This window comes from Schistocerca serialis, chromosome 4 (genome assembly GCF_023864345.2).
Source record: "Schistocerca serialis cubense isolate TAMUIC-IGC-003099 chromosome 4, iqSchSeri2.2, whole genome shotgun sequence".
NCBI classification, from domain to species: domain Eukaryota; kingdom Metazoa; phylum Arthropoda; class Insecta; order Orthoptera; family Acrididae; genus Schistocerca; species Schistocerca serialis.
The window spans coordinates 79,234,458-79,250,646 of record NC_064641.1 but is presented as its reverse complement, the minus strand read 5'-3'; the positions used below and the strand labels follow the sequence as shown (position 1 = coordinate 79,250,646).

General features: G+C 42.7%; 1 non-coding gene across 1 annotated transcript; it reads left to right on the top strand.

Annotated features, from left to right (window-relative positions):
* The first annotated feature begins 12,143 nt into the window (after positions 1–12,143).
* Positions 12,144–12,217, top strand: Trnas-cga (transfer RNA serine (anticodon CGA)). The gene has a single exon. It is a non-coding gene; the product is annotated as a tRNA-Ser (tRNA).
* The last annotated feature ends 3,972 nt before the right edge of the window (positions 12,218–16,189 follow it).

Here is a 16,189-nt window from a genome sequence, read left to right as displayed (position 1 = left end):
CGGGCCGGCGAGTGGGGCGCGCGCCTCCACACACTCGCCAGCTCCCCGGTGCATTTCCCGTAAAGAATGCGCAGGCGGCTCACCGAACGGTAACCAGGGAGGCACTCCACAAGTCTTTTAATATTTTTAAATTTGATTTTATGTGGTGTCCATCAATTCACGACGTACATTTTGCTTACGAGCATCATGCACTATATAAATTTACATTTTACATAAACAAATAATGATATGCAAAGCGTGAGGACGAAAGTAACTTTCGCGTGATGTGTCACTGCAAAATGATGTCCGTCGTTGAAACTTGGACCATGTGTAGAAAGAACTACTACGGTGTATTACAGAAGGTAACTAAAACAAATATGTACCGAGGCGAACAGCAATGACACTTTTATTGAAAAGGCAACACTTGCACTGAAATCACCGCTATTCCTGGTGGTCCCCTGGACATTACAGACGGCGGGACATGGTTCTTACACTACTGGCCATTAAAATTGCTACACCACGAAGATGACGTGCTACAGACGCGAAAATTAACCGACAGGAAGAAGATGCTGTGATGTGCAAATTATTCTCTTTCCAGAGCATTCACACAAGGTCGGCGCCGGTGACGACACCTACAACGTGCTGACATGAGGAAAGTTTCCAACCGATTTCTCACACACAAACAGCAGTTGACCGGCGTTGCCTGGTGAAACGTTGTTGTGATGCCTCGTTTAAGGAGGAGAAATGTGTACCATCACGTTTCCGACTTTGATAAAGGGCGGATTGTAGCCTATCGCGATTGCGATTTATCGTATCGCGACATTGCTGCTCGCGTTGATCGAGATCCAATGACTGTTAGCAGAATGTGGAATCGGTGTGTTCAGGAGGGTAATACGGAAATTGCGTGAAAATGTAATCACATGTCAGTTCTAGTATAATATATTTGTCCAATGAATACCCGTTTATCATCTGTATTTCTTCTTCGTGTAGCAATTTTAATGGCCAGTAGTGTATATACAAATGCTAATTATGACATGAAACACATTAAGCAATGCATAATTATGAGTAACTGAAAACGAGGAAGGTTACTGCAGTGCTGTATTGATGAGAAGATGTATCCCTAATGTAACAGTAAAAATCTATGTTACTCAACTGGTTTTCGATACAGCCTTTTAATAGAGCATATGGAAAAGCTCTATGAAACTTGCATTCTTTTAATATACGCATTTTATTTAGTTCCTAACTGCTGCAAAGAATATGTTACAGGAATGTTTGCAGCATCAGCTGTACCTAGGTCATAAAACAGCGTCTCACAGGTGGGATTGTCCCGGACGATTAAGAGGACAAGTACAGAATTAGAGTGTGTTTGAGGCTGGTAGGTACTGGCTATTTACAGTGGTTGTGTCGACCGCTGCCTCCTGGAATTCTCCACCATTGGAGTGGGGGCTTAATTGTTTCTGGGCTTAATTGTTTATGCATATGTGGCTCCCACTCACCCTGGATGCAATGGGTCGCGTTGTGGCAGTCGCAGCAAGAAAACCGAACGGTGTAAGTGACCAGATAATTGAGATCACACGGTGTGTAACCTCCCCCTCACTTATCGACCTTAATGACAACAAAAATTAAACCGCGTGTACAAGGGTTACACCTAAATGAAAGGAAAAATCAACTGAAATTGGTGGAAATTAATTTTGAAAAAGGGTAAAGTTAATACAGAAAGTAAATGTGCGGTTACGTTAACATTAACTAGCGTTAATTTGATATTTGAGATTTGGGGAAAATTACCGTCGCCAGTCCTATGGACAACTGCTACAATAACTGAAAAAGAAAGTTTATTGCTCATATAATTAGCACTAAAAGCGTGGCAACTGAAGGTTGACACGTGTTGTGTGAAAACTGAATGTTTGTTAGACGTAATAAATTTCGCTACACTCTGATTTAATTTAGCAAAAGAATTAATGAAATCGGAAAATTGAAAGTTAATTTAGTGACTGAAATTAATAGTGAACTTTGTTTCTGAAGCACTACGAAATTAAATAAAATAAGGTTAGTCTTGGGCTACTTCAACAATCATCTCAAAAACAACTTGAATCTACGCAATTTGGAACTAAGAGACTTAACTTTCAACTTGAATTAAATGATTTTGAACAATTAACAACAGTAAAATTTAGTACATACCAAGTCGCAGGTAAGCTAAAACATGGTAACAAAACACGCACTCTTAATTTGTGGTTATAAAATCTAAATATAATTCTGTTTGGTTACTGAACTTTGAAATTAAAGCAGTGAAATGGAATGATATTACTTTAATGCTGGCGTTTGAATTTCAACGACACTCGGGTTCATTCCGGAAAAGGAAGGGACCCTGCTTGGTAATGCAATTGGGACAATGAGCAACAAAGGTTTATGATAAGTTGCTGTATTTTTGTGATGCATATGGAACAGTTTGAAAAGCTGAGGTCTGCCATACAGTTCTAAAACTTTACGTGCTTTCAGTCTTCCGTGTTGGTTGATTGAAGGTTTGAAGTCGTCGATCGGGGAGGTGGCGACAATCACTTATTGTCGGCCGTCGCTGTTGCAGAAGCTGGATGTTGGCGCGCCTTCTTCTCGACACGGTCACCAGGCGAAAAGGGTTCTTGATGTGCGCCAGCTAATGCTTCCCGTCCGCGACACCATGTCAGAAACTATCATAGCAAGTCGAGCGCAATTACATGCTGCCAAACCCCGAAAGCGCGGCAACTCGCGGAAGCGTCACACAACACACCTGCTCCACCGCCCGGCTTCAGCCAGATTCCGCTCTGCCCGCGCTCCATGCGGCAGAGTTAACACTACCAAAGATCCTAAACACTTTGATTCTCCACACGACCTATCGATGTAATTGTTCGATAGCATAGTTTTCCCTAGGCAAGGCCCAGCGTAAAGATACAAATAGTATATACAAAACAAACCAATTATACATTGACATATATATATATATATATATATATATATATATATATATATATATAGTAAAATAATTACAGTACATAAAGACACAGAAATGCCATATCCTCAGGTAACAAAATAACGAAAAAAATTTATAGTACAATAGATGGAAATAGGAGGATATGCATTTCCGGTGTTACAGGTGTATGCAGATTGGCCCAACCAGGCGAACTGCCTCTTTTGGGATGGGTAAGTGTGCTGACACTGGATCAGATATGTCCAGCGGATTAAGAGCGAGAGCCAGTGTCCAGTGTGCTCTCATACCTGCATGTGGTATTTATGCTTGTTTCCCACGTTCCACTAGGTGAACACCAGGCTGGTACGCAAGTCATATTCCTGTTATACGATTTGCAAACATTTAGAAAATTTTCGCACACTTTCACGTGAGTAACACTTCTAACAGACAGTTGAGGCACACACATTCCGACATGGGTGGCGGGGGAGTTGTGCGTGGCCACTGGAAGCGCATCCGGCCACCCCTTAAGTTAACCACACTAAATCTGACAGTAACCATCGTGACCGTGCACCGATGTGGGACAAACGCACAAGAGGAAGAGCTAGTAGTATATGTAGGATTTAGATCTCACTAAAAGCTGCTAGGAGGGAAACAGCTTCCATACGACATTTTGAATCGAAGTCGCTGCCTGGTATCGACTGATAAATACAATGCTGCATAGTCATATACAGGGCAGCGCACGAAATGTGTTACGATTTTGTTTTTGAATATAAAATTTATTGTGAATACAATCTGAAAGGAACATATACTACAATGAAGAGCCGTCCATGGAGATTTGTTCTAACTCAGCACATGCTCAATATGCCCACCATTTCCTTTCCTAACTTCCTTCAAACGAACACTGAAGTTAGTGATTGCCTTACGGCACATGTCTTCCATAATTTCACTGCAAGGTTGAAGAATAAGTCTTCTGAGCTCCATTAAATCACGTGGACGTTTCGGAAATTTTTTTTTCCTTTAGGCACCCCCAAAGAAAAAAGACATGGATTGAGGTCTGGACTATTTGGGGGGGGGGGGGGGGGGGCAATTTTGTCCGTCATTGAAGCGACCTCGAAACCTGAGTGAAATGATCCACATGTCGAAATACTCGTGTAAAAACTCCAACACAGTGCAGTATGTGGCCTTGCTCCATCTTGCATGGACCACTGCGTGTTGAAGGGCAAGGCAGTAGCAAGAAGCTGTGGAATGAAGCTATTGCGAAGCATGCTCAAATAACGCTCTCTGTTCACAGTTTCTTCAAAGAAAAAGGGTCCAATAAGTTCGTGACTGGAAATTGCTGCCCACGCTGTAATCCTCGGAGCATAATGTTGTCGTTCATGAAGCACTTGTGGGCTTTCAGTGGTCCAAAGGCGCACATTTTGTTTGTTAACCAACTACATCGTCTAAATGAAAATGCGCCTCGTCTGAAAACCAAACGTTGGTGAGAGTTTCTTCCCTATCCTCCGTCCACTGAGCAAACAGTAGTCTCCGCTGCTTGTGTTCTTCAGTGAGCTTCTGTGCACAGGTCATCTTGTATGGGTACATATGGTGGTCACTTTTAAGAATGCGTTGAACGGAGCTTCTCCGTGCAGCAGCTCGTACCGCTTCAATATTCTCTGGGACACAGACCCGTCATTTGGGTTGTGAATTCCATGGTTAAACCAGAGGAGGTGCCTTTCCGAAGACGGTTTCATTTCAAAAAGGCAGACTGGCAGAAATTTAAAGAGCAAGAGATTGAGAAAATCCGTCCTCGACCAGATGAGTATGGTAGATTTATCGACCTTGTGAAAGGGATCTCAAGGAAAAACATCCCAAGGGGTTGCCGTACCCAGTACATCCAGGGTCTGACCGGCAGCAGCAAGGTCTTACTTGACAGCTACCAAAACCTGTTCACTCAGGACCCCTTCAGCGAAGATACGATGGAGGCTGGGGATGAACTAATGCACGCTACTGCTGAGAATAAGAGATCACGGTGGTGCAAACTAGTAGAGAATCTTGACATGAAACAAAACAGCAGACGTGCATGGAAATTACTGAAAAACTTAAGTGGGGACTCAACTGACCACCAGCAGAGGAACAACGGGGTAACAGCAAATCAGATTGCTATCCAGCTTCTGAAGAATGGGAAAACCAAAGGGAAAAGAGAAAGGGAAAGAGTTATACCCCAAGAACAAAAAGATTACGGACTCCTCAATGCTTCATTCACAGCAACCGAACTGGAAGACGCCATTCAGAGTATGAAACTGAATAAGGCCGCAGGAACTGATAACCTTAGAACGGAGCAGATAAAACAGTTTGGGCTCAAAGCTCGAAACTGGTTACTACAAATGATGAACACCTGTATTAAAGAGCTGAATATTCCAAAACTATGGCGGTAGGCGAGAGCGGTGGCTTTACTAAAACCTGGCAAGGAGATAAAGGACCCCAAAAGTTACAGACCAGTGTCACTTCTATGCCATCTCTATAAGATACTGGAGCGGATGATTCTCAATCGGGTGGCAGAAACTATAGATGGAAAGCTCATAAAGGAACAAGCCTGTTTCAGACCAGGAAGATCTTGTTGTGGGAAAATACTTAATCTGACGCAACATATAGAAGACGGGTTTGAAAAAAAAAATTAATAACTGGAGCAGCTTTCATAGATCTTACTGCTGCATACGACACGGTAAACCACATAAAGCTATTGCGCAAATTATATCACCTCACAGGGGACTGTAGGTTGACGATGGTTATTGGTAGTCTTCTGCAGAATCGAAGATTTTATGTCTCCCTAAATGGTGAGAACAGTAGATGGCGACTGCAGAAGAATGGCTTACCACAAGGAAGTGTACTTTCTCACATCCTTTGTAATGTGTACACTAATGACCAACCTATACCTCATGATGCAAGACTGTTCGTATATGCTGATGACACAGCTATGGTGGTCCAGGGGTCCAATTTTGATGCAACATCTGGAAATCTCTCTAGAGCGCTTGAAGAACTGGCTCAATACTACGACACCAATCACCTCAAGCCAAACCCTGACAAAACCCAAGTATGTGCTTTCCATCTGTACAATGGAGATGCTGGAGTTGAGCTCGACATTACATGGCAAGGTAAGAAGCTAAAGCACTGTCCAACATCTAAATACCTTGGGGTTGTACTTGACAGAACGCTTTCCTTCAAGCAGCATTGTCAAAACACCAAGGCTAAAGTCTGCTCCAGGAATAACATCATCCACAGGCTGACAAACTATGAATGGGGAGCTCAGGCATCAGTACTGAGAACATCAGCACTTGCTCTGTGTGTTTCTGCAGCAAACTATGCAACGCCAGTTTGGGAAGCATCTGCACATGCTAAACCGGTTGATGTAAGTGTAAATGAGACAATGCAAATTGTTACAGGCTATCTCAGACCCATACCAACGGGTAAATACTTACTTGCTGGAATTGCCCCATCCAAGATCAGAAGGCAGGTGGCAGCAGACGCTGAGAGAACAAAGAAAGAAACAGATTCTCGACACCCACTGAATGGGCACGTCACTCAGGCTCGGAGGCGTAAGTCTAGAAATAGCTGTATTGCAAGAACCAAGATCCTTGACGGTTCACAGGAAGATAATGGAGTCGGTAAATGGGAGAATGAACAAACTGCACTGCAGATAATACCAAAAGAGCAAATGGCACCTGGAAACAAACTTCCTTATACAGTGTGGAGAACACTAAATAGGCTGAGGGCTGGTGTACCCAGATGCAAAACTAATCTGTGCAAGTGGGGACTGCTGACTAACGGTGACGTTCTTTGCGGATGCGGAGAGGTACAAGACGAGGCACATCTGCTCATGTGCCGACTACTGCCGGAGCCCTGCAGTTTTAGTGACCTGATACAAGCCAACGACAAAGCCGTATTGGAAAAATGAAATTTGATCTAGACACGGAAAAGTAAATATTCTCCGGCGAACAAACAGGCTTAGGCCGAGGTCGCTCCGCTTCCAATACTGTTCCTTCCTGTACAAATTTATCGTACAACCTGTGGATGGTCTTCTTGCAAGGAACCCATCGTGTGTTAAACTGTTGTCGAAAACGGCTCTGAGTCACAACAAGGCTTTTCGTTTCATGAAAAAGTAACACAATTGCCGATCGTTGCTGTGTAGTCAGTCTTCCATTGTCAGCCATTGCTGCTTAATAGTCTCCTAGCGGCAGTATCGTGAACTACACGTCATTTCGTAACTCATTTGTTTTTCCAAGCTCTGCTGGTACTGCTGTAGAGATCCCAGTGGGATATCTGATGTTCGTCGTAAATTTTAAAAGAAACAGTTGGTAACACATTTCGTGCGCCACCCTGTAGTCAAGACATGCTATGCAATGTTCCTTCGGATATGGTGGCACATCCGAAGGGAGAGGCACTGTGGCACTACAGCCTCCGTGAAATACATGAAATGTAGCCGCATTGACGAATACGGACAACCACCAGCTGTGTAATGGAATGACGACAGTGAAAAGCTGTGCCAGAGCGGGACTCGAACCAAGATTTCCTACTCAATGCGAGGCGTCACCTTAATCGCTTTAGCTATCCGCGCATGACTCACGGCCAGGCTCAAACTTCCACGCTTCGTCGTTCATGCGTCACAACCTGCACTTGTACACAATAAGTAATTTCGGTACGGGGGGTAGTCATTTTGAATCAAAGTCGCTGCCTGAGGTGGTCAGACTAAAAAGATACTGCAGTGCCCACGTTGTTAACAAGTAGACGCATGCGTGCCTGGAGGAACATTGCATCACACTTCTTAACAGCACGGGGACTGTAATTTCGTATTCATTTAGGATGCTGCCTTCAGCGGCGCACTTACTAGAACAATGGACTATCTGTTCTCGCTACTGCTGGGTGGAGCGAGCCGAGATGTTTGTTTATGTATCGTGTGACTGCTGGTGGTGGCCTCTTGGCATGCGAAAACTTTCTCTTGCAGTCGTGTGGCAGCGCTTGCCGTGGAAGGATGATGGCAGCGAGTCGCGGCCACACAGGTCACAATCCTGTGCACTTACACTACTGGCCATTAAAATTGCTACACCAAGAAGAAATGCAGATGATAAACGCGAATTAATTGGACAAATATATTATACTAGAACTGACATGAGATTACAATTTCACACAATTTGGGTGCATAGATCCTGAGAAATCAGTACCCAGAACAACCGCCTCTGGCCGTAATAACGACATTGATACGCCTGGGCATTGAGTCAAACAGAGGATGCATGGCGTGTACAGGTACAGCTGCCCATGCAGGTTCAGCACGATACCTCAGTTCATCAAGAGTAGTGACTGGCGTATTGTGACGAGCCAGTTGCTCGGCCACCATTGACCAGACGGTTTCAGTTGGTGAGAGATCTGGAGAATGTGCTGGCCAGGGCAGCAGTCGAACATTTTCTGTATCCAGAAAATCCCGTACAAGACCTGCAACATGCGGTCGTGCGTTATCCTGCTGAAATGTAGGGTTTCGCAGGGATCGAATGCAGGGTAAGGCCACGGGTCGTAACACATCTGAAGTGTAACGTCCACTGTTCAAAGTGCCGCCAATGCGAACAAGAGGTGACCGAGACATGTAACCGATGACACCCGATACCATCACGCCGGGTGATACGCCAGTATGACGATGACGAATACACGCTTCCAATGTGCGTTCACCGCGATGTCGCCAAATACGGATGCGACCATCATGATGCTGTAAACAGAACCTGGATTCATCCGAAAAAATGACGTTTTGCCATTCGTGCACCCAGGTTCGTCGTTGAGTACACCATCGCAGGCGCTCCTGTCTGTGATGCAGCGTCTAGGGTAACCGCAGCCACGGTCTCCCAGCTGATAGTCCACGCTGCTGCAAAGGTCTTCGAACTGTTCGTGCAGATGGTTGTTGTCTTACAAACGTCCCCATCTGTTGACTCAGGGATCGAGACGTGGCTGCACGATCCGTTACAGCCATGCGGATAAGATGCCTGACATCTCGACTGCTAGTGATACGAGGCCGTTGGGATCCAGCACAGCGTTCCATATTCTGCTAACAGTCATTGGATCTAGACCAACGCGAACAGCAATGTCGCGATACGATAAACCGCAATCGCGATATGCTACAATCCGACCTTCATCAAAGTCGGAAACGTGATGGTACGCATTTGTCCTCCTTACACGAGGCATCACAACAACGTTTCACCAGGCAACGCCGGTCAACTGCTGTTTGTGAATGAGAAATCGGTTGGAAACTTTCCTCATGTCAGCACGTTGTAGGTGTCGCCACCGGCGCCAACCTTGTGTGAATGCTCTGAAAAGCCAATCATTTGCATATCACAGCATCTTCTTCCTGTCGGTAAATTTCGCGTCTGTAGCACGTCATCTTCGTAGTGTAGCACTTTTGATGGACAGTAGTGTAGAATATGTATCACTGATCACGGAAGAAAGTCTCCCACATTTTTTGCTCGTTTGTAATAGAGGTGTCATTGTTGTAGTCCTGTACCAGTGGTGCTGGTGGTGGCAGCACAAGTGTCGGATATTGGCGTAATTTAGCGATGTCCGATGTGCAGAATCGTTCCTACACTGATTTTCTTTTCATTTCCCACGGTTCTTTGCAAGTCTAATATAAAATTATAGTGTTAAACTCCTCCAAGGCAGCCTGATAGTAACGTCATAGTGTATAGACCATTGTTTTTACGACACCAATAATGCAGGAGCAAGTTGCTTACAGTGAAACATAGACTTGGTACACATCAAGAGTATATTCGTTTAAATAATGCACCATAGTAATTACTAAACGTTTAAAGTTTCGTATTTACGTGTATCTTTCAATGACGGTCTTGGAAAGTGTGTGTTTCGTATACTGGGAGAAATTCGACGTAATTGCAAAAAAATCCCCAAAACTGTAAAAAAATGCCCCACGATTATAAACAGCGCTGTGCTGGTGCACGTATGCTGTATCACTGTAATGTCAAAGCGTGTGACGTCATTTTTGGGTCATAAATCATATAAATGAAAGTATAGGTGATATATATACAGAACATACATAATTTCAGTGTGAGCCATAAATTATGTTAATTGAACTGTAAATAGTCTATTTAGGTTTTTATGTTGGTAACGTCATGTATCGCTCTGTATGAAAATCACTGACTGTGCCCTGTGCAGTCTGTGGCTGGTTTGCATTGTTGGAATTTGCTATTGTAGTGTTGGACAGTTGGCTGTTAACAGCGCGTAGCGTTGCGCAGTTGGAGGTGAGCCGCTAGCAGTGGTGGATGTGGGTAGAGAGATGGCAGAGTTTTGAGAGCGGATGATCTGGACGTGTCTCCATCAGAGAGAGTAAATTTGTATGACTGGATGTCATGAACTGACTTTTGAACACTATTAATGTTGTTTGTTCTCTATCAAAATCTCTCATTTGCTAACTATGCCTATCAGTAGTTAGTGCCTTCAGTAGTTAGAATCCTTTATTTAGCTGGCAGTATTGGCACTCGCTGTATTGCAGTAGTTAGAGTAACGAAGATTTTTGTGAGGTAAGTGATTCATGAAAGGTATAGGTTATTGTTAGTCAGGGCCATTCTTTTGTAGGGATTATTGAAAGTCAGATTGCGTTGCGCTAAAAATATTGTGTGTCAGTTTAGTGATGATCAGAATAAGTAAAGAGAGAAATGTCTGAGTAAGTTCAGTTTTGCTCAGCTGTTTGAAAATCAAATAACGTAATGGGTTTACCAGCACAGTAATTCACTAATTTTTCTAACGGGACGTTTCAGAACTAATGGAATAACATTCTTTGCAGTAACTTAAAGGCTAACTCTCCATTTTTGACTCTCCTCTGTATTGTCAAAGTGTCTTCTGTAATTTTTGGGTCATAAATCATAGCAGTTCAGCCAATAGGATAATACCCATTTGAATTTGCCTCCTTTTTTTCAACCTATAGGAAAAGTGGAGTGCTGAGAGGGGGGAAGAGGAGAGGGGATATGGGTGGCAATTCCATATACACAAATAAAAAAAAAACAAAATTGTGATATGTCACACCACACTGTCACTTTAGGAGACTGTTACGGTCTTTCATGAATAATTCGGGGGTTATTTTCAGCCCAGTAGCGAAAGTTTTGCTTATTCACGCACCCACTAAGATGAAAATGTACCTCGTCACTACTGAAGAAAGCTGCATACGGAGGGATCTGAGCAAGCATTTGCTCACACAGATTTTGACGGTTGGCGTAGTCTGTTGGGCGTAATTCTTGAGCAATCATTGCTTTGACAGGATGGAACTTCAAATCGCAATTCGGAATCCTTCTCGAACTGCGGTCTGAAATCCCCAATGCAACTGCATGTCGTCGAGCAGAACGTTGCGGCGATTGTTGAACTGCTTTTCTCACCAGCTGCACATTTCCTGGCGTTCTGATGGATCTGCGTGGGCCACGTCTGTCTATACTTAGTGCTACCAGTTTCCTCCAACTGCCGAACCCAGGACCGAATTGTGTTTGCATTAGGAACTGCGTTGTTGCGTGGAATGTTGAACAGTCGCCGAAAAGCTCGTTGTGTAGCGATCACAGATCTGTTGTTTTCATAATAAGCGCTAACGGCAAAACCACGATGTGCACAGTTCCAGACCATGTTGGCTACTGAATTGAGGACATCGACTGAACAAAGGCAGATCACGTGCAACTGCCCACCCCCACCATAGCCCAAGCGGTAATCGATAGAAACTGCTTATTCGGTTCAGCCGCACCTTGTATAAGATAGATTAGGAAATGAAGTATTAGAAATGATTCCAGAATGAGATTTTCACTCTGCAGCGGAGTGTGCGCTGATATGAAACTTCCTGGCAGATTAAAACTGTGTGCCCGACCGAGACTCGAACCCGGGACCTTTGCCTTTCGCGGGCAAGTGCTCTACCAACTGAGCTACCGAAGCACGACTCACGCCCGGTACTCACAGCTTTACTTCTGCCAGTACCTCGTCTCCTACCTTCCAAACTTTACAGAAGCTCTCCTGCGAACCTTGCAGAACTAGCACTCCGCTGCAGAGTGAAAATCTCATTCTGGAAACATCCCCCAGGCTGTGGCTAAGCCATGTCTCCGCAGTATCCTTTCTTTCAGGAGTGCTAGTTCTGCAAGGTTCGCAGGAGAGCTTCTGTAAAGTTTGGAAGGTAGGAGACGAGGTACTGACAGAAGTAAAGCTGTGAATACCGGGCGTGAGTCGTGCTTCGGTAGCTCAGTTGGTAGAGCACTTGCCCGCGAAAGGCAAAGGTCCCGAGTTCGAGTCTCGGTCGGGACACAGTTTTAATCTGACAGGAAGTTTCATATTAGAAATGAGCTTGAAATATTTGCAATAACAGAAAAACCGACACATGGTTACAAGGAACATGTATATCAGGGTCGACCACGGAGCATGTGTACAATCTGCTGCCCGCGTGAGGTCCGAAACTCAGCCTCTCTCGGCACTACTAGATACGTCTCAGCTTTGCTCGGTTCTCCTCAGCACAGCGCGACATTTCATTTAGCAGTGTAATGCGACGCTTCCTTCCAGCATCTGGTGCGGCTTATTTTGGTCGGCAGTTCTGGTAATTCTGCCATAATCACGACTCAGGGGGCCTTTGCTATTTGTTGGTGTTATGAAGGAGTTTACAAGCACAATGGCTGTTTGCGCAAAAAGTGGCAGTCTAGCGATCTATCGTAGCAGTCCTAAAAATGAATGGGAATCACAGAGGAGAACGATGAAAATTCTCAATATCACTTAGCAGATATACAGTTGCATTTATTATGTAGTCGCAGCAGATATACAGTCGTATTTATTATGTAGTCGCATAATCGACGGGTACCCAAAGTTTAGTATAAACGGCATTATAACACTGTGTAGAATGAATTAAAGATTTACTTGACGAGTGAAGATTTAAAAGTTGTAACTATCGAGAGGCGATTTGTACGGGATTCATTATTTGTACATCAAGAAGCATTTTGTGTTAAATATACGAGCATGAAACACACAAAGGAACTGATGGTGCTAATAGGAAATTTTCAGAACTCGCATACGTTATTATATCGACAGCTGCAAGAGCTTTTGATGAAATTGAGCGAAGAATAGGGACGCGTTATATATGACTGCAATCTACGTTGCTTAACACGCCCACCCCAGCACTGAGAATTGTATTTCTCACTGTGGGGCGGCGCGCATATTCATGCTGCCTTTTATCTGGCGGCGCTGCTTTTGCTGTAATTTTGCACTAGATTAATCACTAATCGTGCGGTATCTCAGTTGTTAAGCAATCTCTCTCGTTGAAGAGTCACACAAATTTGTATTCATAGTTGCTCGTTGCGCCTGAATGACAGGTAACACATCATACATTAGTGTTTCGCTGGTAGCGCAATTTGGGTGTCACCTGTGGTACACGCCGCTGTGAACATCTGAAGTCAGAGTAAATGCCTGAAACCAGTTTTCAATTTAAGACGCGCTATTGTTGAATTTATAAAGGAGAAAAGAAAACAAGAAGGAAAATCAGAACATCCATAATGTACCGCAGACACTTGCGTTTAACATAGAGTTGACAGCAGACAACCCTCAGTAACACATTGCAAGGTGAGAAGCAACTTATTTCTGATTTCACGACGAAAGTGGTTCATTTAAAAAGAAAACAGCACTGTGGAAGTGACAACATCTGTAAAAAACGCCCTCCATTTCCGTAAGCTCACATTCATTATATAAACGCGAATTTTGAAAAATCTATTGTAGCGCTGAAAGAATCACAGGAATACCTTTCTAAACGTTTAAGGACACATCTAAACTTTCACTTGCTTTTGAGGTGTTTTCGAAACAGTTTTCCATTTCACTTGAAAGCACCTCTGTTTGTCTGCAGATAGAGCTTTCGATCTGCAACGTAACTCGCGTTTAACAGAAAAACTTTTTACTTCAAACTCGGCCAGGGCTTTCCATGTGTTCATAATGCGGTTACAAACGTTGTATCAATATTTCGATAAACATTTGTGCGTGAAAGGCTTTTTGTATTATGAAACTAAATACGTTATGATTACGTGACAATCCGAGTGACGAGAAACTGCGGAATTGTCTGCATCTGTTCGTAGTTTGTAACAGATATACATTTTACTACGTCTTCACTCCTCCGAAAATAATTAAATAACACTTAAATCTGCTTTGTTGGTGATCTATGTAGTTGAGAAATGTGACAGAACTGTTTGGCGCATGCAGAATTTTCGCAGTTTTCCCCCTACCCCTTTTTCCAACTCGGTTTGGCATGGTAGAGGGGGAAATGTGCACTTGGGCGAGAGAGATTAACACGCATTCATGAGCATTGCACACGAGCAGAGGTATTGGCTGTCCGTGATGTAAACAGAATGCAACAAGGTGGAGGTTCCAAAAAAGCTTTGCAATATATACCAAAAACGGTAAGGAACGTAGGTTGGCCTAGGCAATGGTAGATCAAGTAACGTGAAGCCAGATTGGTCCCTTAAATTAATCCATGAGTGTAAGTCATTATTGTTATTATTATTATTATTCTTTCTTTCTTTTCTCAGACGTTATGTCTGGTCAAAAATGGAAAGTGACGCGGACCTTGATCAAGCGTGACTTCCTTTTAACTGTACGGTATATGTTATATTGCATTTAGGAACTTTCGGGTAATTGAACATGTATCAATAATTACGGATTTCTGTAGTTGCATATATAAGTTTGGATGTAGCTGTATTGCATTGATGTACTGGTGGATATTGTGTGGTAGGACTCCTGTAGTTGATAGTATAATTGGTATAATGTCAACATTATCCTGATGCCACATGTCCATGACTTCCTCAGCCAGTTGGGTGTATTTTTCAATTTTTTTCTCCTGTTTTCTTTTGTATATTTGTTGTATTGGGTATGGATATTTCGATTAGTTGTATTAATTTCTTCTTTTTATTGGTGAGTATGATGTCAGGTTTGTTATGTGGTGTTGTTTTATCTGCTATAATGGTTCTGTTCCAGTATAATTTGTATTCATCATTCTCCAGTACATTTTGTGGTGCATACTTGTATGTGGGCACGTGTTGTTTTATAAGTTTATGTTGTAAGGCAAGCTGTTGATGTATTATTTTTGCTACATTGTCATGTCTTCTGGGGTATTCTGTATTTGCTAGTATTGTACACCCGCTTGTGATGTGATCTACTGTTTCTATTTGTTGTTTGCAAAGTCTGCATATATCTGTTGTATTGGGATCTTTAATAATATGCTTACTGTATTATCTGGTGTTTATTGTTTGATCCTGTATTGCAATCATGAATCCTTCCGTTTCACTGTGTATATTGCCTTTTCTTAGCCATGTGTTGGATGCGTCCTGATCGATGTGTGGCTCTGTTAGATGATATGGGTGCTTGCCATGTAGTGTTTTCTTTTTCCAATTTACTTTCTTCGTATCTGTTGATGTTATGTGATCTAAAGGGTTGTAGAAGTGGTTATGAAATTGCAGTGGTGTAGCCGATGTATTTATATGAGTGATTGATTCGTGTATTTTGCTAGTTTCTGCTCGTTCTAGAAAGAATTTTCTTAAATTGTCTACCTGTCCATAATGTAGGTTTTTTATGTCGATAAATCCCCTTCCTCCTTCCTTTCTGCTTAATGTGAATCTTTCTGTTGCTGAATGTATGTGATGTATTTTTTTGTGGCATTGTGATCGTGTAAGTGTATTGAGTGCTTCTAGGTCTATGTTACTCCATTTCACTACTCCAACTGAGTAGGTCAATATTGGTATAGCATAAGTATTTATAGCTTTTGTCTTGTTTCTTGCTGTCAATTCTGTTTTCAGTATTTTTGTTAGTCTTTGTCTATATTTTTCTTTTAGTTCTTCTTTAATATTTGTATTATCTATTCCTATTTTTTGCTGTATCCTAGATATTTATAGGCATCTGTTTTATCCATCGCTTCTATGCAGTCGCTGTGGTTATCCAATATGTAATCTTCCTGTTTATTGTGTTTTCCCTTGACTATGCTATTTTTCTTACATTTGTCTGTTCCAAAAGCCATATTTATATCATTGCTGAATACTTCTGTTATCTTTAGTAATTGGTTGAGTTGTTGATTTGTTGCTGCCAGTAGTTTTAGATCATCCATGTATAGCAAATGTGACATTTGGTGTGGGTATGTTCCAGTAATATTGTATCCATAATTTGTATTATTTAGCATGTTGTATAGTGGGTTCAGAGCAAGGCAGAACCAGAAAGGACTTAATGAGTCTCCTTGGTATATTCCACGCTTAATCTGTA